The sequence below is a fragment of the Polistes dominula genome, unplaced genomic scaffold (assembly GCF_049000335.1).
Source record: "Polistes dominula isolate Pdom_NZ unplaced genomic scaffold, Pdom_raw_medaka contig_78, whole genome shotgun sequence".
Classification (NCBI taxonomy): domain Eukaryota; kingdom Metazoa; phylum Arthropoda; class Insecta; order Hymenoptera; family Vespidae; genus Polistes; species Polistes dominula.
In genome coordinates this window covers 3,133,354-3,161,126 of record NW_028301042.1, presented here as the reverse complement: position 1 = coordinate 3,161,126, position 27,773 = coordinate 3,133,354, and the positions used below count along the sequence as shown (strand labels likewise).

General features: G+C 29.0%; 1 protein-coding gene and 1 long non-coding RNA gene across 7 annotated transcripts in view; one reads left to right on the top strand and one right to left on the bottom strand.

Moving 5' to 3' along the window:
• The window catches only part of LOC107071877 (uncharacterized), a 144,408-nt gene that overhangs the window by 98,154 nt on the left and 18,481 nt on the right, over positions 1–27,773 (bottom strand). The gene's annotated exons all lie outside the window — the stretch shown is intronic.
• LOC107071395 (uncharacterized) lies at positions 7,741–9,912 on the top strand. Its single transcript, XR_001476440.2, has 3 exons — positions 7,741–7,867; positions 9,031–9,138; positions 9,224–9,912. It is a non-coding gene; the product is annotated as an uncharacterized LOC107071395 (long non-coding RNA).

Sequence of the window (27,773 nt, the reverse complement as noted above, 5' to 3'; positions counted from 1 at the left end):
AGTCTCCGACGATCAGATCCAGAGCCCTCGTCATTTGTTCCACGGGATCCGATCCGCTTCCGCTCTCAGCTGTATGGACTGGAGTCGGTTCTTCTTGTGATGTTCCCACGCCAGCTTGTGTTTTTGTTTGTGTGTGATTTTTATTGGCTTCCATATGAGTCCCACGAGTAGACAGGAAATAAACGGTCCGTCACCACAGAGCCTATTGCGGTGATAAGGTAAAATACAATGAGGGGTTGCCCGGTACCCCAAGGGCATCGTTTGCGACACTTTACCCAAGTGCCATCCAGCCATCGGCACGATTGCTTCCACCTTGGATTGGGGAGTGGTCCACAGCGAAGCCTTCGGTCCCTTGGGCCGATTTTACGTCAGCCGGGTCCCTTATAGCCTGCGCTATCCCGCGGTTCCATAGGCCCCCGTGCCCGGGGTCGCGGTCACCATTGACGCCTCGCTCCCCGCCACGAGAAACCAACCTTTCCCCTGGACGTCCTTCTATCCGCCACCTGAAGACGCGCCCGGTTGGCCTCACCCATGCCCCCGGACCTCTTCACGAGGCCCGGTAAGCCCAGGAATTATATTATTAATATAAATAATAAAAATTATACAATTTATTATTAATTATAAAATTATAAAAATTATAAAATTATTAAAAATATTAATAAATAATAATTAATATAAATTAATTTATATATAAATAATTATAAATTAATATATATATATAAATTATAAATAAATATTTATTATTTATAAGATTTATAAATTAATAAATATAACATATATATATATTTATATGATATTATTATAAATTAAAATAATAATTCCTAGGTTGGAAGAAAAATTAGAAATTTTTTTGTGATAAAAATCTTAGTAATAAATTCCCGCTTTTTTTTTGCAATAATGTACTAAAAAAAGAATGAACAATTAGTTCGATTAGAAAAAATTATTTTTTAATTAATTTATATTTATAGAAAATATAAAATATTATATTAATATTATATAAATTATATAATATATAATTTAAAATAATTATTATTTTTTAAATAATTTATATTTTTAATTAATCTATATATTTTATTAATTTATACTTAATTAATTTATTTATTTAGTTATTATTTTTTTGTGCTTTTGAATTAGTAGAACGGAATTACAAATTTGTTGAAAAAGGTTGCTCATTTCTGATGTGAAAATATGAGTTAAGGGTTGCTTCAGGGTTACGTCAGAGTTTGTATATTTTTTTATGGCTAAAAACTTTTATGTCATAAGAAATTTATTTGTTTTAAAGAGTGTGTAATAGTTTAATAATTGCAATTTCTGTGCAAAATATAAATTATGTTTTTTCAAAACAAAATTCATTCCAAAATTACAAACCAGCATCAATTGTAAAGTAAATCAATTTTGTTTACAATTAAACAATAAATATTTTATTTAACAATCCTAATTCTAAAAATTTGCTAAAAAACAAAAATAATCCAAATAAATTTAATTTATTGTTATAAAAAAAAAAAACACGACCAATTTTTAGTCCATTGAAAAATTCTTGAAAAAAAATAAATTCATTCCAAAATTAAAAACTAGCATTTATTAAAAAATAAATCAATCTTTTTACAATTAAACAAATAATATTTTATTTAACAGTTATTATTCCAAAAATTTGCTAAAAAAAAAAAAGAATAATTCAAATAGATTTGAATTATTGTTAACAAAAAATGAACAATTTGTATTCGATTGCAAAATTCTGAAAGAATTAAATCTTGATTTACAATTTCCTTACGAATAAATATAACAAAAATGAATGAATAATTTGGGTATAATTAGAAATGAATAAAAAATAATGAAAAATATAATTTCATAATGAATTATTTATTCTTATGTTAGTTATAATTCTTGATGTGCTTTTTGAATTCGTATTATAAAGCAAAACGTATATCACTTGTTATAGAAGGTTCTACCACGGGTTGATATCTGATATTACTACAACTACTACTACTACTACTACTACTACTACTGCATACTACATATTACATACAACTACATGCAGAACAACGAACTTTGCCGTTAACTAGTCGTATCTACTTACATGCATAATTCATTTTACACACAGGTGACGTATGCAATAATAGAAACAATAGAGAGAACGGCAACGCTCGGTTTGCAACAATAATTCAACCCTTCTACTACGTGGTTTAAGGGTTTCACTTGCTATGATAAATCTCAACACTGGTTTATATCAACGATTCTTTTTTTTTTTTGGATATACATATATCTAAAAAAAAACCCAAAACAACCAAAAAAAAAGAGAAAATAATGTTTATCTCGTTCTTCGAAAAAAAAACAAATTCGAATTTGTCAGATTTAAACCGAGAAAATCCGAAATTCGGCAGAAAAACCGAAAGACACGGTGAAAAGGGAGGGAAAGGGGTGAAATCGAATAAATTTATTCATATCGAAGATTTTTCTTATTTTTGTTTGAAATATTTATAATAAATAAAAAGGTCAAAGAGAACAAAAAATATGATACGTGAAATAAGAAAAAGAATTTCGTACGAGACCAGCGGACAACTTAAATCGAAAAGAAAAGAAAAGAAAAGAAAAAGAAAGGAAAAGAAAAAAAAATCTTTATCGTTTTCACGTAGAAAAATCTACATTTCTTTCGATGATCGAAGAAAACATGGGGGAGGAGGGGGGGAACACTCTCTCAAACGTGTTTCCAACGGAATACGTGCTGGCACGAGCCAACTTAACGGAAAAATATCCACCAACTCCGGAGAGAGAGAATAAATTTTGCATGAGGAAATAGAAGAAGAAAAAAACGAATAAAAAAATAAAAAAAAAAAGAAGAAAACGTATAAACAAAAAATATTAGGATGATAGCAAAAAGTTCGTGAATTTATTCTAATAAATTGTATCATAAATTGTATAACATTGAATTGTTATTGTAAAAAATTTACATTGAAAATATTAAATGCAGGATAACTTCTCCGAATTATTAAAGCTAAATAGATTCCTAAAAAATTAATTTATTTATTTATTTATTAATATTAAATTATATTAATAAGTTGTATCATAAATTGCATAACATTGAATTGTTATTGTAAAAAGTTTACATTGAAAATATTAAATACAGAATAACTTATCCTATTAATTAAAGCTAAATAGGTTTCTAGAAAATTTCATGTTGTTAGAACCAACCATATTCCAGAACCCAGAGTTTATTATTACTTCACGTTATTATTTTAAAGTAATTGGATTTTTAAATATGTTAAATAAAATCATGTTAAAAAAAAAACCAGTGCTAGTAAAAGTACAAAACCTGTTGTAAAAAGGTTATAGCAATTTATGAATCATGTTATAACGAAACCTTATTATAGGATGCCGGGTTAACTGTATAAAATACTCACAAAACTTATGATTCAACATAATAGAATTCAACCGTAAATGTTCGAAATTTTTATTGAAAGAGTTCAAGTAGAAAACTGATAAAAAAGACAGACAGTAAAAATATTAATTTTTATACAGACAATAAATAAAGAAAAATAAAATGATTGAATGATTTTTTGCAAAAAATTGAACTCATGTGTTGAAAGTCTTTGCCAATACCCCCCACCACACCCCCAACCTCAATGAAGGTGGACATTCTTCATCCAGGGTCACGTACGTGGAACACATTCATATATATGTGTGTGTATACAGTTATATGAGGGGTTTAGAGAGTTGTTGTTTGTATTAACGCGTGTCAGTTTCTCTGTATCCGTCTTTAACGTGTCTATCTATCCCCGAGTTGGGTTAGCGTCAGTGTGTCAATCTCGTAGAAGGGGTATTCAACCCCCAATTCGTCCCCCTCTCTACTTACGTGTCCTCTACTTGCGCGTAACAACTCCACGTGCCTCCAAGAATCTCTATACGTATATGTATACGTGTGTGGTAGTGTGTTAGTTATTTAGAGTTAAATAGTGGACAACGATGACTATGACGAGGTATTTGTTAGTGTGTGAGTTAGCACGCATGTCATAAGTACTATGTAGTGGTATTAGTAGTAGTAGTAGTAGTAGTAATACAACACCACGTGCCTCCAAGAATCTTTGTGCCTATATGTATTTGTATATGTGTGTTAGTGTGTTAGTTATTTAACGTTATAATAGTGGACAACGATGACTATGGCGAGGTATTTGTTAGTGTGAGAGTTAGCACGCATGTCCTAAGTACTATGTAACAGTATTAGTAGTAGTAGTACAACCCCACGTGCCTCTAAGAATCTCTATACGTATATATATATATATGCGTGTGTGTTTGTGTGTTAGTTATTTAGAGTTATAATAGTGGACAACGATGACTATGACGAGGTATTTGTTAGTGTGTGAAAGTTAGCACGCATGTATTACGTTGTAGTAGTAGCAGTAACGATATTGGACCTGGTTATTCGTGGAACGTAGATGTCGCCAGATGCGACGTTGGGTTTGTGCCTTTAGCGTGTATCCCTTTGCCCCACCATCATACCTTGTCCTATCCCCACTTCATCTACCGAATGTTACCCCACCGAGCAGGCGCCTATTTCCATTCAACCCCCTACACCGTCGTCCCGTTCTCCCCTAACAACTCTCTCTCACCCCCCAACAACCACCCCTTTACGGCGAGCCAGGCCCGACTCAGAAATTGAACCACGGCTAGCTACGTGGTGTACGAGAACAGGGTCTTTGCTCCCGTTTAATATTTCAACCAGTCCATTGGCTGCCTTGAGCATCGACATGCGCACCCCTGTCCTCCCCCACACACCTACCTACCTACCTACCCACCTATCACCCCCTCAATCTCTTTCTCTTTCTCTTCTACACCTTCTCACAGCCTTCCCTTTCAATATATACATATATATATATATATATTTGAATAGATAGATATCAGTCTTTTACACATGGATATATATATATATATATATATATATTCCATTATACATGAAATTTTATATGTATTTATTATTTTAATAAAATATAACAACATAAAAAATGATATTACAATTAGAATGGAATATATAAAATAATAATATACGAAAAAATAGAAAAAGTAAAGTTTTGTCGTATATAAAATAATTGAAATAATTGAATTAAAATACTACGACATCTATCGAATACTTTAAAAACCTAAAGATCTAGATAACCTTTAAATATAATAAATCTTTAAATTTGCTAAACAAACTTAATAAATAATTGCGATAAAAATTATCCCATATTCTAAGTTAGAACAAATGACATAAAATCAAACAAAATTCGTTAAGATCGGTTTAGTAGTTTCAGAATTATATGTAGACAAACATTAAAAAGGATATTACAATTAGAATGAAATATTGGGATCTTTAGCACTTGAATACGCTATCTGATGGATAATTTCAAAATTGGAGTAGATGGTCGAATCGCTACGCCACGTGGGATCTCTAGCACTTGAATACGCTATCTGGTGGCTAAATTCAAAATTAGAGTAAATAGGTTGAATTGCTACGCCACGCCCCTGCCAGAGATTCCAATATAAAATAATAATACAAGAAAAAATAGAAAAAGTAAGGTTGTGTCCCATATAAATCTGAAAAAAATTGAAATAATTGAATTGAAATATGGCGACTATGGAATACTTACAAAATCTAAAGATTTAAATAACCTTTAAATAATAAATCTTTAAATTTGTCAAAAAAAATTTTAGAAATGCGATAAAAGCTATCCTATATTCTAAGTTGGAACAAATCACAGAAAGTAAAACAAATTTCATTAAAATCGGTTGAGCAGTTTCGAAGTTTTTAGTGGACGAACATATTATGACACTGAATTTTTATATAAATAGTTATATAGTTTAGATTATAGTTATAGATTACAGTTATATAGTTTATATAGTTTAGAATGCAATGGAGTAACATTCGAACATTTATTGTAATAAAATACATTACCGATATAAAACTTCAAATATCTCGTAAACTATTGACATTTCGATGACCATCATTTAATACTTTTTTACGCAGAATAAAAAAAGGAATCGAATAATGTTTAAAAAAATATAAAATTTTATTTAAAAAAAAAAGTACAACTGCATCTAGCGGGTGCATCGATGCATTTTCAAAAAAATTAAAGTCATAAAAAGTTGACACTTGTTGTGCCATATAACTTTTTCCTTTATCATTTTTTTTTATTGTTACTTAAAAAAAAGTTATTACCCGTTCCAGTTACAAGATTCATCCTGTATATATACATCTGAATAGCAGATATCAGTCTCCCATTTTACACATCAATATATTCACCTATATATATGTATAAGTAGTAGTGTAGTTATAGAAAGAGACAGCTCGTTACATTGAAAATCGTTGGATAATCTAACATGTCACACTCTCTTATGTTAGTATCGATGCTAGACGTTGAAAAATCGATTCTATCTTCTTCTTTCTCTCTCTCTCTCTCTTTCTGTGTAGGTTTCTCACTCTCTTGACGCGGTTAACTTGTTTACTCGAGTATCGATTCTAACGGTGCCAAATAGCACGCGGTAAAAGTCCAGGGAAGTATCTTTCAAGAGAAAATATGGTATTCTCTTATAGTCATCATAGTTTCAATCCTATTTAAGTAGTCCTACATTTTTTCATACTTCCGTTTCTCTTTCTCTCTGTTTATTTTGCTAACAATTTCTTTCATTTGACTTTAAACTAAAAGTTTTTATATTATTCTAACAGAATGTTTTAAATATTAATACAATGACACTTTACAATCTATAGGATTTTTATAAGTTAAAAAAATAATTTGTTTATTTTCTAAGTACAACGCGCCACTATAGTGGCTTTAGCGGATATCTTTTAAAATATATTATACTTAATTTTATTATTAATTATTAAAGTAAATTGTCTAATTTAAAGTATATGTTTATCAATTCTTTGAAAAAAATTATTATTTTATCATGAAAAACTTCATTAAAATGTACTCTCGTAGAGAACAGCCATTGATTCGTCACAAATCGTAGTTTTATTGTTTACTCGTAATTCTCATTGAATCCTGACGCACAAAGAAACAATCCCACGTAACATTTAGCTGTGCCTAAGAGATTAATTTGACTGAACATTAAATAGTGGGTTCGAAATTACTTTCCGAACAATTTCGTTTTTTCCTGACACAATAAGTGACACAATTAGTTGATGCAAACCGGCAAATAACAACACATGGGATCGGTGAGAGATTAAATTTATCAAATTTAATTGTTCGCATGTCCACGTTCCATTTCAATGCCCACTTGAAAGGCTTAGGTTTAACCTTGAAACATTAAAAAAATTGTCTTCATATTCACGAAAGAAAAACAAAATTACTTTCTGAACAACCCAATAGTTTAAAATTATATTAAAAATCAACATTTTATATTAAAGTCACAATACAGCAACGCATAACAGAAGCACACAAAGCTAGTAATAAATAAAATATTTAATGAAAGCATGAAAATTATGTAAAGTTAAAGATGACATAATCTGAACTTATTGGAAAAGGGACGAAACCGTAGAATTATTACCAAAAACCGAGAGATGGGCTGATTATCTGCTACCCGTGCTAGCTATTTCGATCCTATATATACATATGTATGTGTACGGTGTGTGTAGATGGGTAGATAGATGGATGAGTGGGTGAACGAATGGAAAAGAGAGGAGAGGAGAGTAGTGGTATTAGAGGTGGGGTTGAGGATGGGAGGTTGAGAACGAACGATTTAACTTTTACGAGTCGTATCGGTGGAATCGAGCTCGCTAAGTCGTGCGAAAATACCGGTTGCTCCGGACATGCCGATAGGATTCCGAGAAATCGATTGCATACCTCGCTGCACCAACTTTTACATGTGTTTTCTCTCCGTTACCTCGTACATGTGTGTATGTGTGTCTGTGTGTATATTTATATGTGTATTTTGTGCATATTAATAATAATAATAGTAACATTAAGGTGAATCCTAGAGTTCGTATGTGTTTGTTTAGTTAATTAAACAAATTTTACAAAAATAATCCATTTAAGACGTTTATACAGCAATAAATGCAAATTTATAACAGGATAAACATATAGGGTTTACTCTAATTGTAGTAGTAGTAATAGTAGTATTAATAATAATAATAGTAACATTGAGATGAACTAAAAGTTCGTGTGTGTTTTTGTCTAATTAATTAAAAAAATTTTACAAAAACAATCCATTTATGCAATTTGTAACACAATAAATGTATAGGGCTAACCCTGATTGTAGTAGTAGCAGCAGTAGTAGTAGTAATAATAATTGTAGTATTATTAATAATAATAATAGTAACATTAGGGTAGACCAAAAGTTCATGTGTGTGTTTACCTTCTCTTAATTAAAAAAATTTTAACAAAACAATACATTTATACAATTTATAACACAATAAACATATAAGGTTAACCCTAATTGTAGTAATAGCAGTAGTAGTGGTAGTAATAGTATTAATAATACTAGTAACATTAGGGTGAACCAAAAGTTTGTGTGTGTGTTTTTTTCTCTTAATTAAATAAATTTTATAAAAACAATCTATTTAGGGAATTTATAAAGCAATAAATGCAAATTTATAACACGATAAACCTATAGGATTAACCCTAATTGCAGTAGTAGTATTACTAGTAGTAGTAGTATTAATATTAATAATAGTAAAATTAGGGTTAACCAAAAGTAGATGTGTGTTTGTTTAGTTAATTAAATAAATTTTACAAAAACAATCCATTATGCAATTTATAAAGTAATAAAATATGTAAGATGTTAACCCTAATTGCAGTAGTAGTAGTACTAGTAATAGTAGTACTACTAGTAGTGGTAATAGTTGTTGTTGTATTAGTCACATTTCGTTTATGTTAACATTAACTCACCATATTTTTTTCTATGCCACGAATTTGGTATTGTTAAGTTTTTTTTTCTAACAAAAATGTTATTTACTTTTTAAATTATTTACGTATTCATATATATATATATAAATAAATATTTTATCGATATTTTCTGGGAATCTGACCGTCAGGTTTATAAGTATTTATGTATGAGTAGTACGAGAAAGAAAGAGAGAGAAAACGAGAGGGAGAGGAAAGGAGGGTGGATATGAGATGGCCGACAAGCTTCTAAAAAATACCCTCGAAGCGTTACTACCCTCACCAGGTAGCTTTTTTTTCTTTTCCCCTCCATTTTTTTTCTCTTTCTCTTTCCTACACACGCATACAGTCACATACACGATCTTTTTCAGGTTCGAACGAAGCAAGGAAGATCGAAACGAATGGGCCACACGTGTGCTACGTTTTCTTTCCTCCTTTTTTTCTACTTTTTTCTACCCCCCCCCTCCCCACTCTTTTTTTCTTCTTCCTTTTTTTCTCTTTCCGTTTCCCTTCCTAGCTTCCTTCCTTCCTTCCTTCCTTTCTTCTTTTCTTTCAAACACATCCCCCAAGAGCCAAGCCATTTCGTCGATTTCCCGGAACTCGGAAAAGACAGTGAAACTCATGAAACGACACCCGCGAGCACCCCGTGATTTACACTCCTGCTGGGGACCCCTTTCATCGACATTTTTTTATTTTATTTTTTGTTTGTAACTTTCACTTTTTTTTTTGTACACACGCGTTAAGATTGTTTGTCAAGGTGTATTTAGAATATACTGTATAAATATCGGCAAGAACATTACCTTAAATGAAATAAAAATGAGTATTATCATAGTTTGATTTCCAAAATTGATTTAATTTTATGTCATCATGTTTAATAATTTCAATAATCATTAAATATTATTAGGCTGACGGATTCAGCTGATCAGCTAGGCTGATCATCCAAAAATATTGAAAAATATTTATCTACAATAATTTGTTTTAATCGAAACCTCGAAAGTACCCTAACCTATAAATGCACCAAAGAGTACAATGAAAGATACAAAATTTAGAAGAAGAAAAACTGTGTTTTAAATTTTCAATCCCTTTAATATTTCAAATAATTATGAAATGTTACAAATTAAAATATTATGAAATATTTATTCATTTGTTTATTTATATTTGTTTTAAATGAAATTTGGAAGTAGATTGAGTTTCAAAACTGATTGAATTTTATGTCATGATCTTTAATAATACGATTAATCAAAAAATATTAGATGATTATCTTCATCATAAAAAATAAAATATTTATTCATTTGTTTGTTTATTTTGTTTTAAACGAAATTTGGAAATAGAAAGGCAGACACCTAACCTATTAATACACCAAGCAGTGTAGTGGAGGATAACAAATTTAGAAGAAGAAAAACTGTGCTTTAAATGTTCAGTCATTTAAATGAATTATAAAAATATACTCATGTCTATTGATTTTAATCAATTACATTTTCTGTCATGATTTCCAATAATTAAATGTTCATAAAATGTTACTGAACTGACGGTTCTTTTATAATTGTATCTATAATCACAATTATCGTCACTACTTTTACATTAACCCTATGCACTTCTATGTCGAGTCACACTCGACATCAGTTTTTATCTCAAAAGATAGAATACACTTCGAAAATTACAAAATACAACATTAGTCTAAATAAAACAGATATTTAATTAAATTTGTTTTTTCCATAACACATATTTAAATTGTTATATCTTTCAGTTTAAGTAAATTACAAATTACAAACATTTGAAAACATTGAAAATTGCTAGGAAGAAAATGAAAATATAATTCTTAGTACAAAGGAGGTTAAAAGATATTTTAATTTATAAATATTTGCTTATTTCATTTTAAACGAAACTCAGAAATACGAAAGGGTAGACACCTAACCTAAAAATGCACCAAACAGTGCAATGAAAGATACAAAATTTAGAAGAAAAGAAAATGTGCATTAAATGTTCAATCTCTTAAATGAATCATAAGAAAATACTAATGTTTATTAATAATTTAATTCGATTACATTTTCCGTCATGATATCCAATAATTCAGTGTTCATAAAATATTACCAGACTGAGAAATCTTTTATAATTATCGTTACCTAAAAATTATTTTTAGATTTATTTTTAAAAATGTATTTAATTTGTTTTAATCAAAACCTCAAAAGTAGACACCTAACCTACAAATGTACCAAACAGTGCAACGAAAAATGCAAAATTTAAAAGAAAAAAAAACTGTGCTGTGTTCAATCTCTTAAATAAATCATAAAAGAATACTCCTATTTATTGATTTTAATCGATTACATTTTCTATCATCACCTTCAATAATTCAATGTTCATAAAATATTACCAGACTGAGAAATTTTTTATAATTATCCTCACCCTAAAACATTAATAGATATTTTACTTCATATATATTTGCTTATTTCAATTTAAACGAAATTCGAAAGTACGAAACGGTAGACACCTAGTCCTACAAATGCACCAAACTGTGCAATAAAAGATACAAGAGTTACACAAAGAATGAAAAAAAGAGAAAGAGAGAGAGAGAAAAAGGTGTACTGGGTTTCAGGGGTTAAGGGGATGAAGCAAAAGGGGTTGAAAAGAACTAGTCGGAGGTTGGTGACTCGAATATAAAGAGAAGCGTTGGACTGCCATTGAATTCGATGAATATGCAATACCTTCCTACTATAGAATTGAAAAAATATCGAGAAAAAAATAAAAAAGAAAAAGAAAGAGAAAAAGAAAGAGAGAAATATAAAAAAAAAAAAGAAAAAAAAAGAGAGGAATAAGGCGAGATGTCCTGTTCAACAGGAAATACCAACCTTCCTACCTATACCTATCTATATATATATATATATATATATATATATATTATACATATGTACCTAACTACATGCATTGACGAAACGATCGAGAAATATCAGACGAATGGGAATTACTTCGGTGACATTTTATACGTGAATCTGGTTATTTTCTTTCTCCCCCCCTTCCCCCACTCTTTCTCTGTCTTCTTTTTTTTTACTTTTTTATTTCCGATCAAAATGAAAAATGTCTTTACTAACGAGACCGATTGTTCGATCTTGTCGTTATATTTATTTCTATCTTTCTTTTAAATTTTTATTTTGATTTTTATTTGTTCATCTTGAAAATACAGATACAATAAAACATATATATATTTATATTAGTAGTATTATATTATACTACTAATTTTATAATATTATATTATATATATTTTTATATATATTTATAGTATATTATAATTTATAGTATTATATTATACTACTAACTATTATATTAATTATATACTACTAATATATATATATATATATTTATATTACTACTATAATAAGTAGTATATTATGTATATATAATAAGTTTTATATCTTCCTACTAATAATAGGATATGGTAACTGAAATCATATAACTGTATATATAATACCATTCTAAATTTGTATGTTGAATATCATATCACGTTTCTAGTTGCAGTAGTTAATTGTTCAGTGTAACTTTAGCGATAATTGGTTCATGTAATATCAGTGTTTATAATTGATCGTATTCTAGCATAAACGATTTAACAAATAAGTTTATTAATCGATGTTATTTTATAAGTTTGTCTATATACGTTTTTATGACGACATACAGGATGGTACAGAAAAAAGGGGTTAGATATTTGAAAGGTTTGTAATAATAAACGAGACGGATTCAAACAAAATGTCTGATTTACATCGAAAGTATTGATTTGAAGTTATATTTTAAATCTTTTTGTTTCTTTTTAAAATGTCAATTATTATATACACGTTATTTTTTACATAACCTAAATCATACGGCTTTTTTAACGGTTAACATGTAGTAACCTGTAACAATATTTTTTTGAAAGATACCACGATGCTTTGATGACAATATATATTTAAAACAGTTTATACAATTTACATAACTGACTCTTTCTTCTTCTCGTCATGCTAATAACAGAAACTGTTGGAATTTACGTTTAGGTCAATTGGGAATATGAGACACCAAGTATTTTCATATTCTCTGTCATAACGTAGTTTACTGTAAAAAAAACCTGTATAGAGTATTCCTCGTGGATGTTGCGTATCTTCTTTCGTTTGTTTCTTTTTTTCCTTTTTATCTTTTTATTTCTTTCTTTCTATTATATCTCATAATATCTGACATTTTCTTCATCGTTTTAATCATTTTGATAAAATTAACCTAAAAAAAAAGAACAAAAAAGAATTTACGAAAAAATGAAAAATTGATTTATAATATTTTAAGAGGTGGGGAGGGAGGGAAACATTTGGCACGCGTTTAAGAACTTTTCGACAAGCTCGTATAATAAATCAGAAAAAAAAGACGATGTTAGAAAAAGAATGAAAGAAAGAAAGAGAGAGACAGACATAGAGCCCATCGAAGGAAACATAGGTTCAAATTTCGAATTCCTCTCGTCGATTTGCGAGGATGTTTTTCCAAAGACGTGGATAAATCGTTTTGGCCATCCTGCTCTTCCCGTTCCTATAAAACTAGAAGAAGAAGAAGAAGAAGAAGAAGAAGAAGAAAAAGAAGAAAAAGGAAGAGGAATGTGGAACGGGAATGACAGAGGAGGAGTGGGAGGATAAAACTGCAGCTAAACCGCGACAAGAGAACGCATATGAGTCTCGAATTCTCAACCTAGAGGAAAGGGGTGAGGGTAGGAGTTAGGGGTGTGTATGTGTGCATTTGAACGATACTTCTGTGATGGTAATGCTAAGGAACATGAGCTGGTTTAGGTTGTAATGGTAGTGGTGTTGGTAGATGGGGGTGAAAAGGTGGTAGATGGGGATGAAGGTAAAACTCCGGATGGTTCGAAAGTTTCGCGTGATAAGTGGCAAATGATTTATTCGACTCACGGCTCGCGGGCACAGCGAGCGAACGGTACAAATTACGTAACGCGTTCAGAAAACCTTAGCGAGACGTGACAGTAATTCATACTTCTGAATTAGTGCTGCTAGCTAGCTAGTTTCCGACGTTTTTTGAAACGTTCAAGATGGTAAAGAGAGTTTTGGAGCTAAAGGGTGTGTGACTACTGGTCAGAGGTATGAGTGGGCCTTGGTGAAGGTTGGATAGGGTTAGAGGGTTTCAAGTAAACGCGTAATGTCGAACTTAGAACTTAGACCCGGATAAACTTTTCTGTTTTCGTTTTCCCAAACGTTTCTGATCTGACAACTTGAAGATTTTTCTTCTGGGATATTAAATCTATGATCGTTTTGACATAATAAGAGTGATATAATTTAATATCAGAAGGAATGTGAGAATTATTCTTAGGTTTTGGTATTATATCTCTATCTGCTTTATAAAAACATTTATTATATTATATTTAAACAAATATAATATATGTATATGTATCCTTTTTTTAAACTATTAGGTTGTCCGGAAAATTCATGTTTTCAATTTAAATTGCAAAACATTTCAATCTTCAATCAAAATCAGCACGAACTTTCCGGACAACCCAATATTTATTTGTTTCTTAACACTATGACGTTTATCACATATAATCTGAATTCTTTTGTTTGGTGTCAATAGGATTGAATCATTGTCAGATCATTTCATTTGTCACCGACGTTTCTTGAAATGAAACTATTTTTAAACATTTCTTTTTAATGTATAATTTCATTATTTACTTGGTCTGAAAAGTACTTTCTCGCTATTTTGTACATTTGTGACATATTTTGTAAGTGAAGGGAAAAACCATGCAGCATAAAATACTGGATTATTATACCACAATACAAGAATGAACGATATCCAACATAAACGTTGGACACATGTCTTAACTATCAATCATTTCACTGCATTTCGCAGCATAACTCGCTTTATGTGGAAAGTTGCAGGAAAATGCTGATTTAGAAACAAGATTTTGCTAATTAATAATTTTGTTATACCAATACAATTATATACGTTTACATTTATCATTATATGTTGTTATTCATGTTAATGTATTATGTTAGCATAAATTACTTAAAATTAATTATAGTTTTTGTTATTAATAAAAGAAAAAACAATGTGTAAAATTATAGGAAATGCCTAAACTTCACTTGCGAATAAATGAAGAATTGTAGATGTAACCTCTAAACATGTAAGAAAATGATTCCACTTCTAATATTAATAAAATGAGTTCTGATTGATGTCTAACAGACGAATAGGAAGAACATTTTGGTTTACTGGCCCAACAGACCGGACTATAACTGGGTGAAAGAGTGGGGATGCATTGTAACTGGGTGAAGGAGTGGGGATGCGTTATAACTGGGTGGGAGAGTGGGAATACGTTATAATGGGTGAATGAGTGGGCATGCGCAATAACTGGGTGAAGGAGTGGGGGATGTGTTATAACTGAGTGAGAAGTAGACCTGCACGGACAATTAGCTTTTCAGAAGTCTCAGGAGGTAATTCAAGCGTCCCTTTTTAATTATACTCAACTAATTTTTCCAAACCTTTTCGATAATACAAAAAAGTTGCAATTTTTAACAAAAGGATCATACATAACTTTTTCTAATTTCTTTTAATCCTGTTCACACAAATGACTTATTGTAAAATAAATTTTATTGAATACTTAATTAATAAAATCATTAAATTTCAGGTATGCGATAATTAGTGATTCAACAAGAGAATATAACTCGCAAGGAAGTTGAACAACCTTTTTTGTTACTTCTTAGCACGTCTTGTTTTCCTTTTACAATTTTGATAATAATAATGGATATAATCCAAATTATGGATAACAATTAACAAAAAAATCGTACACAACTTTTTCTAATTTCTTTTAATTTTGTTCGAACTAACTTATTGTAAAACAAATTTTACCGAGTACTTAATTTATATTTTTAATAAAATCATTAAATTTCAAGTAAGCGATAATTAATTATTTAACAGGAGAATATAATACGCAGGTAAGTCGAACAACGTTTCATGTTACTTCTTAGCACCTCGTGTTTTCCTTTTACAATTTCAAATTTGTGTAACAACGTATGCTAAATTTATAACCTAAAATACGTACCAGAAAAGTTAGAACTTACAAAGAAATTTTTTTTCTTAGTTTTGTGTCTCAATTTAATTTTTCTCTTTAAAGGCTAAAAATAAAAGAAAAGGAAAATTTTTCTTTTTAAGAATAATTGATTCGATGAAAAACAAAAATGAAACCGTTTTTGTAAATATTTAAATACCATTTACCCAAGTATAGAATTATATTTTCAAAAGGTTGGAATTTGATTTTCAAAAAAAGTGGGTTATAATTTTTATTTACAAAAGCAATCAAATTAATTTCGCTATGAATTCAACGTACTTTTTTAAAATAAACGAAGTCTATTATTTTCGTACTGTTGGTAGGGAGAACAAAAAAAATCCTCAAACTCGAAGAGAATTTGAGTCCAGTTCATTTTTCTTTTTGCAGACGTACCATGAGTTAGAATGCAAGAATATTCATTTTTTAATATTCCTGAAAGAATAAAAAATAGAGAAAGAGAGAAAAAAATGTAACGTTAACGTTAATAGTTCACCGGTATGAAAGAGAAGAAAGAGGAGGTTGGGGTGATGTCTCCCCACCTCGTCTGCTCTCCTCTTCCCCCAAGTAAAGTAAAAAAAAATGAAAAATAAAAAAAGAAACCTAAGGTCGGGGTTACCGCGTAGCTTAATCGAGCATATCGACATGCAATCACTTAAAAATTGACGCGGTGAAATGACCGCTTGTGACGGGGACTTCCACTCGAAAGCCAAACCCCGTTTTAGCAAGCTGCCTAACTCTCTCTCTCTCTCTTTCACATAGAATACATATACATATATTATATACGTGTATACATATATATGTATGTCTATACCTATATATGGATCGATGGAATTAATTCGGATACTGGAATTAATCCTGCTAGCTCTCTGAGAGCAGCACCAGTTATTCGATTACTGTTATCATCAGGGATAACCTCTGTTGGGCCGAAAATAATCATATTTAGAAGACAATTATTACCGCGATCAGTTTAGAGTTTAGAATCAGTTATACTAAACCTTCAGCTCACATGCGGTTCGATACATCCAGTCAATAATTTTGTGCATTTTGTTTTTTCTTTTAACAACCATAATTTACCACCAGACACACTTATTCCTACCACCGAAATTTCCCCCACCACTCTCCTCAGGATCTGTGATCATAATTTATATTAAATTATAAATAATATATTATTATTAAATACTAAACTTTCAGGCTGCATGCGGTTCGATACATCCAGTCAACAATTTTGTGCATTTCTTTTTTTTTTCTTTTAACGACCACAATTTACCACCAGACACACTTATCCCTACCACCGGCATTTCCCCCTTCACCCTCCTCATATCACGATCATAATTTATATATTAACTTATAACTAGTATATTAATATTAAATACTCACCCCCCCCTCTTAAGGCTGCATGCGGTTCGATACATCCAGTCAACAATTTTGCGCATTTTCCTTTTTTTTCTTTTAGCAACCGTAATTTACCGCAGAACACACTTATCCCTACCACCGAAATTTCCCCCACCACTCTCCTCAGGATCTGATTATAATTTATATATTAACTTATAACTAATATATTAATATTAATAATAAATATCTTTATATATATGTATAAAAATTCAGTGTCACAATATGTTTTTCCATTAATAATTTCAAAATTACTGAACCGATCTTTTTTAATTTAACCGAAACTTTTTTTATTTTATGTGATTTTTTTCAATTTAAAATATAGGATAGTTTTTATCGAGATTATTTTTATTTTTTATTACTAATTTAAGGATTTATTATTTAGAGGTTATCTAGGTCTGTAGGTACTGCAAATTTTCAATATTGTTACAATTTATTAAATAATTTAGAATTATATTAAATCAACATTTTATTACAAAACCACAACAACACATTTCCGGAGCATCCTATTAATAGTATATAAATATAATTTATGTAAATACACACAATATTATTGTTTTCCAATCTCAATAGTTTTTTTCTTTCGTCAATTGATCTTCAACTGACGCCATTTTGCGACCTGTTTATCATCAGAAACTAACCTATATTACGAACAAGTTTGATTACTACCGATCTGTACTATTAAAAAAAAGAAAAAAAAAATCATTTGACATTCGGGAATACTCGCGTAATACGTAAAACAAAAACTATTATCTGTTGAGAGGATAAAAAAAGAAATTTGAAAAAGAAATTATCGAAATATCAACAATAGAATTTTTACTTGCTAAAGTAAAGAGACAAAAATTTCATTTATTTCTCTTAACCGTTGAATCTTTGATGAAGAATAAGAATAATAGATTTCTTTTTTTTCTTTTTTTTTCTCTCTTTTTTTCATCGTTTTTTTTTTTTTTTTTTTATTCATTGTTACAGAGAAACCATGCGAGTAGCAGTAGCAGCAGCAGCAGCAGCAGCAGCAGCAAGCAACGAGTGCGTATGTTTACCAGGAGACTACGGCATGAAAAAAAATCTATTGTCGAGTTTTCTAAGAGAATGGGAGTGGGAAAAGAGATGGGAGAATAGAAAGAAGTGTAAAAATACAAAGAATAGAATTGTTAGAGAGAGAGAAAGAGAAATTCTAACGAGCAAAGACGGCCTTGACATCGCGAAAAATAAGAGACACACGTATTTTGTTAGACACCTACGTTAACAAAAACGTGCTCTCAACTAACAACGATTCTTTCGGTTAGTTAAAAAGAGATAGACTATTTTTGTTAGGTTAGATAATTAGTAAACATTTCAAGAAAACTTTTACATATTCATTTCTTACACATATACATGTAATATTTATTATTTATTCGTCCTTGGTATATCATACTAATAATACTGTTTTTTTTTTTTTATTTATACAGTTTATTTTACATTTTGTTCAATGTTTATTTTATAATAAATTTGATTGCTAAGAAATTTGATGATTTTTCAGTTTTATTTTTATTAGGTTAAAAAACTCAAGATAATTCAAATATCTCGATAAAAAAGTAAGCTGTATAAAACTGTAATAAAACTGTAATAAAAACACTGTACTTTCACTTAAGTACTATACAAAATTTTTTGTTTGAAATATTTTTTCATATGACGAATAACCTACGAGTTGTTTAAAGTTGTCATTTTAGGTTACTCACTCAAAAATTAATTCGGTGCATTTACTTTTGAATGATCGTTACTTCTATTTGAATTCGAATTTCTTAACGTCCTTGATGCAATCTCAAAGAACGTTCTTTCAATTATAAAAAGTACCACTTAGGTTAGGTTCCACTTATACGAATATCAATCTATCACAAATAATCTAAAAAGGTTATGAAAAGGTACAGAAAAATCACTTGTCTCACCAAATTCTTTTTCGTATTTCAAGATAGAAAATCTATTGTTTAAACTATTGACATGATTTATGCGAAATTAAAAATGGAATATATTACTTCTCTAATTTATGAAACATGCAAAAAGTTCGTTTATCGATCCTAAAACAACATTTTATTATTTTGCAACATGAAACGTTGCATTAGGAACGTGAAACACCATGTTTTCCTTGATGATGGGAAATTCTCCTTTATGGGGTCTTATTCTTCGAACCTGGGCCTGTAGGAATATCATCTTTTTTGGGCTTTACAACATTATTTGTTGTAGGAATACTTCAAGTTGGTTGAAAAGTTCCGAAAATGTACAAAAAATTGCATTGTCAGCAAACCATCTTTGTTTACATGTAAATTACATTCAAAAATTACTTTCTAGGTTATAGAAGACTATTAAAAAATAATAAACATAATTCTGTTTCTAATATTTGTAATAAAATTTCCAAGAAAAAAAATCATCTAAAATTACGTTTTATATCCAATAAAAATTATTGTATACTTTTCATCGATAATTTAGTCACAAACATTATCTCTCTTGTATCTAATATTTGTAATAAAATTTTCTAAAAAAAAAAAAATATCTTATATTTGTAATAAAATTTTCAAGAAAAAAAAAGTACCTAATTAAGTTCTATACCCAATAAAAATTGTTATAAATTTCTCATCGATAGTTTAGTCACGTTGGATTATTAGTTTCCAATTGATCATTAAAGTCAAGCAACGTTGAACACAGTTAGTAATATGGATAGGTGACCTGTTCTCAAAGAAACCAAATACAACACACAAAACCGTGTTTTGTGCGGTTGACTTCAGAGAAGCTGTAAAAAAACCACGACCCGTTTCATAGTATGTATTGAATAAACGTGTGAGAGTGGAAAACGTGTGCTCGTAAAGAAAGTAATCCGAACCCCGTAAAAAGGAAAAGAGTAGTAATAAAAAGGATATTTTACGCGTGTTTTACTAAATTCATTAAAATTCTTTCACATATCTTCGCTTGTAATAATTATATAATAGGTTTCTAAAAACTTATAAATTTGCAATAAAATTATTTGTCCCCCTCTTACATATTTGAAAAAATTGGTGAGGATGAAAATAAATGTAAGAAAAAAATTATCAGACTATAAACAAAGTTAGTTGCACAATTTCTAAAATGAAAATTTTAGTTTTCACAATATTGTTTCATCTTTGAATTGACTCAAAGAACAGTTATTGTATTAATTGTTATATGATATGGAAAAATTGTTTTAAGCTTTGTATCCTGGAACAATTATTTCCTTGTAGAGAAATTATTTGTGTCATTTTAATGTAAGAAGATCACATTTCAATAACAAAGTAGATTATGATCGATTATAAAACATCGATAATCTTCTTTTCATAATATTTAAATTTAAATAATTTTATTTTAAAAAAATTTAATTATATTATAATTTTATTTTTTAATTATTTTTCAAATAATTTTATTTTGTCAGAAATAAATAATATTTTCTTGTCATTATTACAAAAAATCATCAAAAATATAAGCTTCAGTAGATTTAAATTGTTAAAAGAAAATTTAGAAATTTCTATAAGTTGAAATTATAAATATTACTTTCCCAAAAATTTAATGGAAATTAATCAACAATTTGTACAATTGGGGAAAATAATTAATTAATTTTTTTTTATTCTTTTTATATATATGTTCTCTTGAATTCTTATAACATGAAATTCGTATAACGTACTACTCATGTAACTCGTACACAAAATTGCATTATTTCCTTCGTATAACACGATTATAAAGTTGCTGAAAAAGACTCATGTTTGATATGAAAATATGTGCGTCAGGTTTGCGTACATCTTTGAATTAACACGAAACACAGTTTTTCATGAACTAGTATGCAATAAGGATTTGTTTGTATGACGTGTGTATGGTTTAATAGTTGTTTCTGTCCAAAATTATTTACGTTATTTTAAACAGAAATTCATTTCAATTACAAACTAACATTGATTATAAAATAAATCAATCTTTTTCCTCAATATTTAATTTCAAAAATAAAAAATAATTTTTAGTAATAATTTCAACGATTTTTGAAAATGATTATTTTATAATGAATAAATTTCTTTTACGTTTAATAAATTTTTAATAAATACTTTTTGTTAATGCCTACACATATTGCTATTGATGCTTTTTATAAAATAATGGCTAGTAAATTAAAAAAAGAAAAATTATTTTCTCATCAAAGAAAAAGAAGATGAATATACGGTCAATAACTTTCGATTGAATATAGAAAATGTAAATCATTATAAAAAAAAAAAAAAAATTAAAAACTTTAACTAGAAAGTCTAATATTTTAAATAATGAAAGAAATAAAAAAAAAAGTGAGAAAAGAAAACTGACGGAAAAATAAAAAAAAAATTAAAAAAGAAAAGAAAGAAAAAGATAGTAAATTAAAGGTTTCCAGCTTCATACTTGTTTCATAAAAACATAAAAACTTCAAAAAAGTTCCGAAATAGAACAATTGATATTTCCAATTTTACATCAATGTATTTTTCAATTAGTTTTCAATATACCGAGCTCAAAAATGAATCTAAAGAAAATGAAATAACCTTAAATAACTGACAACACTTAATAAGAATCACCCTTCAAAACAAAAAACATATCCTGCAGTTAACTTCATGTCGCTGTGCACGCGCATCGTAAAAATTCATTTTCAAGTTTCCTAACCTCAAAAAGCTGACAACCGATAAGTGTCAATATTACAATAATTTTTTTACGTTCTTACATTCGCACAGTATAAAACATTATGTAAAATATATATCCAACGTTATATAAAAAATCTTACCTGTATATTCTCAAGAATGATTCTAGACAATGAAAAAAATAAAAAAGAAAAGAGTGGAAGAAGAACAATTGACGGTAGAATATGAAAATAAGAAGGAAAAAGAAAAGTAAAGGTTTCCAGCTTCGTGCTTGCTTCATAAAAGCATCCGTAACAAAACACTTGGTATTTCCAATTTTACATCACTGTATTTTTCAATTAGTTTTCAATATACCGAGCTTAAAAATGAATCTAAAGAAAATTACAACTTAACACTAAATTTACGAACTGAGCCTGTTTGACTAATTTCAAATTTTGTTTTATTGTATACATATATATATATATATATATAAAACTTATGTATTACTTTTCTTAAAATATACGTTGATATTTTTAATTCCGTAATGAAATATAGGTAAATATTAATTCCTTCCAGCAAATCCATTTCATTCATTCGAACAATATTTGTAAATTTTTAAAAAATAGTGAACAAAACATCGCGACGACCTTAACAACTTACCTCTAGTATTAAACTTAAAAACAACTTACAACACTTAATAAGAATCACTCTTAAAAAAAACATATCCTGCTGTAAATTTCATGTCGCTGTGCACGCGCATCGTAAAAATTCATTTTTCATTTTTCTAACCTAAAAAAGCTGATAATCGATAAATATTAAAATTACAATTATTTACATTCGTACAATATAAAACATTACGTAAAATATATTCAACGCTATATAGAAAATCTTACTGTATATTCTCAAGAATGATTCTAGACAATGAAAGAAATAAAAACAGAGAGTGGGAGAAAAACAACTGACGGTAGAATATAAAAATAAGAATAATAAAGAAGAAAAGAAAAGACAAAAATAAAAGAAAAAGAGAGAAAGATAGTAGAGTAGAGGTTTCCAGCTTCGTGCTTGCTTCATTAACGGAGGCAAGGGCATCGCGGTTGAAAGAGATTGGAAGGTCGAGTGAAAAAAAAGAACGGTATGGAAGTGAAAAAGGGGGGCGAATAGGGTGTAGTGAGTTGAGGGATGGGGTGTGGAGAAGACTGGGGTGTAGACGTCGTCGTCGTCGTCGTTTGTGTCGTCGTAATGGCCAAGTCTTCTTAGAACCTAGACACACTCGGATACTACTTCAGGATTGGATCGAAGATATAAGCGACGTTGCTTTAACGCTTTTAGAAAAGACCCGGGAGAGTGAGTAAAAGAGAAAAATACTGAAAGAAAGAGAAAGAGGCTTTGAAGGATTTAAGGAGAACCTTCGAGATTTTCGTCGGGTATTCTTCTTCTTTTTTTTTCTTTTTTTTTTCTCTCTCTCTATTTCTTTCTCATTTCGTAGCAGGGACTTCAGACACAACGATCGTGTGCAAGAGAGTAATGTAATATACTTCTTTCTTTATTTTTTTATTTATTTATTTACTTTCTCTCTCTCTCTCTCTCTCTCTCTCTCTTTCTATTTAATGCAAAATGTTTTAAAAATATAAAAAGCTGAAGAACCCACTTCCAAGTACCAATAGTTCATTCCCTTTGATTAAAGTTAATAAAATATATAATAAGCACCGATTGTCGCCTCTCACTCGCCCCTCGTCCTGCCGAGATAAACGTCGTGGCGACCGAGAGTCACCTCTTGTCCGTAAAAGGTTAAATTAATGACTTTTGACTTGAACACAAACGAAATATTAAAAATAAAAAAAATTAGGTATAATATATTTTAAAAGATATTTACTCGTGGAAGCCAATATAGTGACGCGTCCTACTAGAAGACGTCATTCGCGAAAGTCAATATAGTGGCGCATCGTACTGGAAAATGGCACTCGTGAAAGCCAATATAGTGGCGTGTTATACTGGGAGATGTTATCCGCGAAAGCCACTATAGTGGCACATCGTACTGAAAGATAGCATTCGCGAAAGCAACTACAGTAACGCGTAGTACTGGAATATGGCATCCGTGAAAGCCACAATAGTGGCGCATAGTGTCTAAAAGGTTAATCGTATAATAAAAAGAAAATCTATTTGGAATAACATTTTGCAAAATTACTTTTTCGAGTGATGCATAACATTGTTTTTTTTATTTTTGTTACCTTTCAAGGCCAAGAATTCTGATACCCTTTGATTAATGCATTCATACATGTATATATATATAGATATGTATGTATGTATAAATGCATGTGAAAAGGAAAGGTAGATAAATATATATATAACTATATATATATATATATATATATGTAAGTACAATCGGAAAGTAGATTTTATTCGTTGCACGTGCCCGAGGAAACGTGCGAACGAGCTCGAGCGAATCAAAGCGTTGAATCTGGCCCCTTTGGAAGAGGGCTGTAACTTTCCTAAACGAGTTTAACCTTTTTTCTCTTTCTTTCTATCTATCTATCTATCTATCTATTTATCTATCTTTTTCTCTTTTTTTTTCTTTCTTTTATCAACGACAACCAAGAGAGTGAGAGACTCTGAAGAAGAAAATCCAACGAAACTCTGAGCTCTTTCGTAAGGACATTTGTACGAGCCAAAACTTCCTATAGATCATTTTTCGAATCAATTACTCTTCTTCTTCTTTTTCTTTTTTTTTTTTTATTCCCCACAAACCACGTGAAAAGATTATTTAAACGAATTGTAAAGGTGTACTCGTGCAATCTAAGAAAACTTTTAATTCATTCTGGTATATAAGAGAATAAAATTGAATTATTTAATTGCTTTGTTACATCAAAGATATTTATTAGACCGATTATAACCAATTATGGTTGTTTCAATGCATAATTGAACATAAACGTATCAAAAATAGGATAATAAAAAAGTTAACTCGATATTTTATTCTGTTTATCTTTCTTTTTTGTCAAATACTTGACAAAACAACATTTTGTTCTTTCATCTTTATTTCTTTTTTCTTTTAAATAATTCTTTCAAATAATACTTTTTAAATATTCTTTCAAATAATTCTTAATTAATCTTTTTGATTTATTATTTATTTATAACGTTAAATAATAATACTTTAAATTTATAACCTACTTAACCTAACTTTTTATATATTATTCAATATAACCTTAAATAATAATACGTTTTCGTATATAATCGGTTTTATTGGTAAACTGTGACTGGTTTTTGAAACAAGTGATAGAGAAAGAAACACACGGTAAAAGTGAACTAACCTTTACACGATTACACTGATACAGTTACACTAATTAACGAAAAAACTTCAATTTGATTAGCTGAACTTCCCAAAACCGTTTACACGGAGATACCTGATGGATTGTGATACTCAAAGGGTTTATACAGTTTTATTGTTATATAGAAAACCAAGTTTAAAAAATAATTTAAAAAAAAATGAAAAAATTAAATAAACAATTACTAGCAATAAAATATAACTAAATAACTAAAAATCACTAGCAATAAAAACTACACACTAAACGTGCCTGTAATTATGAAAGCTATCTAATTGTAAGTCAAAATTTAAAAAAAAATAATAATTTTATCAGTTATTTCACATGAAAATTATTTTTAACTAACAATATGAATAATACCATAGAATTTTTACGATATTGTAAAAAGTAAATCGTTACCTAAAGTTCGTTATTTCAACAATATATGAAATTCATTAAAATGTTCAAATATAATCCTTGAAATATCTCGAAACAAAAGATTTGAGAGTCATTGAGAACCAAAATGAACAAAGCCGCACCATATTGTCTCCCAAAATACCGAATATTTAATGATAAAATTAATACATATGTAAAATCAGTCTTTTATTGAACCTACAAAAGACAAAAATGAAAAGGACACTTTCAAAAATTAGTCTAAAAAAATTTGTACAGTTTTTCCAAGGTGTTTTTTTCAAAGTCGTTGCAAAAGTGAGGTTAGTTTTTTTTTAAATGATTGAAAAAAATATAACACCGGACATTAATAAAAATTTATGGTTAGTATTATTCATACCAAACAGATTTAAGTGTAGTTATTTGTCAAAAATAATAATAAATAATAAAAATAATAATATATGCATAAATAATTATAAATAAATAATAAATTAATAATAAATGTCAAAAATATTTTCGAATAAAATTTCACAATTCGACAAATATACTCAAGTCTTTTGCAAATTAACAAATAATATAATTAATTTTTATTTATTTATATTACTTACTATTCGCGTGTTAGAACCACGCAAATAACATTCATATTTTTATTACAATTAATTATCATTAATTAATTAGAAAATTTAGATCTTTTTCTTTTCGCGAATTTACTACACAAACACTTTCTTACAAACCCCATCCCTCAACTGTATATAATTTATCATTATTTAATTATAAATTTATTAAATTTATAAAATTTATAAAATTAAATTTCACAAAATTACATAAAATTATTGTATAAACACAAAATTTAACAAAAAAAAATTAAACGTATTTTTTACTTTCTTTGTAAATGCAATTAATTAATGAATTTCTCACACACAATTCATCGTATAACGGGTTATACGAGTAGTGTACTATATATACACATATATAATAATATAATATTTATAGTATAATAATTTAATATAATGTAGTGTACTATACATATATATATATATATACATTATTTATTACAAATTTATATTTATATATATTGTATACTATACTATACTGTAGTATATATATATATATATATATATACAGTATATATTCGAGTTATAGGAAAAAAAATTAATTTCAATAATCTTTGAAGCTTTTTATACAGTAATCTAACTTGTATCTTTCCATTGAGAACACGAAAGAGAGAAATGTTATATTAGAAAAGAAAAGAAAAAAAAAAGAAAAGAAAAATGATAAATACGAAGGTAGAAAAATATCAGACGACTGTTCGAATCGAGAAATAAATAATAATACTAAAAATAATAATACTAAAAATAATAATAATAATAATAATAATAATAATAAAAAGAATTTCTCGAATGCATTCGACGTTTATAACAGAATGTATTATCATAAAGCATAAAGACGTATAAAATAGAGAGAAACGTACGTTTTTCCATGTCCATGCGTGAGTGTGCGTGAAGGGGATGATGGGGTGGAGTGGGTGTAAGTATTCTCACGATACTCGACGTCTCGTTGGATCGTTAAGAGTTTAAAGCTTCCTTCGTTAAGTTCCGAGCTTTGAATTTCAATGGCAATAACCGACGATCACGATACGTTATTAAATTGCTTTACAACCCCTCACCCCTCACCCTCCCTCCTACCCTCACCTCCGTCACCTTCTCTTTTCAACTCGCTATCCACTTAATCTTTCAACTTATGATGAAAAAAATACAGATAAAAAAAAATTACAATTCAACTATCCCCTGCTCTTTTTGAACCTTTTTTTTTTCCTTGTTTTTTTTTTTTATTCTCATCGTTTTTCACGTTTATAGGGGTAGGTTAGAAATTTTTCTTTTTCTTCCCTAACGAGTTTTCTCTCTTCACTTTTTCTTTACCTACGTATTTTTTACTATTATTATTATTATTATTATTATTATTATTATGATCAAAGAAAACGTGTTTCTTTTCTATTTTTTTTTCTTTCTTTCTTTTGTTCATTCAAATTATCTCGATTGTGTTCGTAATAAGAAATAAGAAATGAATGAAATATTGAAAATAAAGTAATTATTTTTTTTGTCCGAGCTATTTCTTTGTTTTTTTTTTCTTTTTTCTTAAAAGTAAAATACGTAATGGCGTCTACGTCTACGGCGGCAGTGGCGGCGGCAGGTGG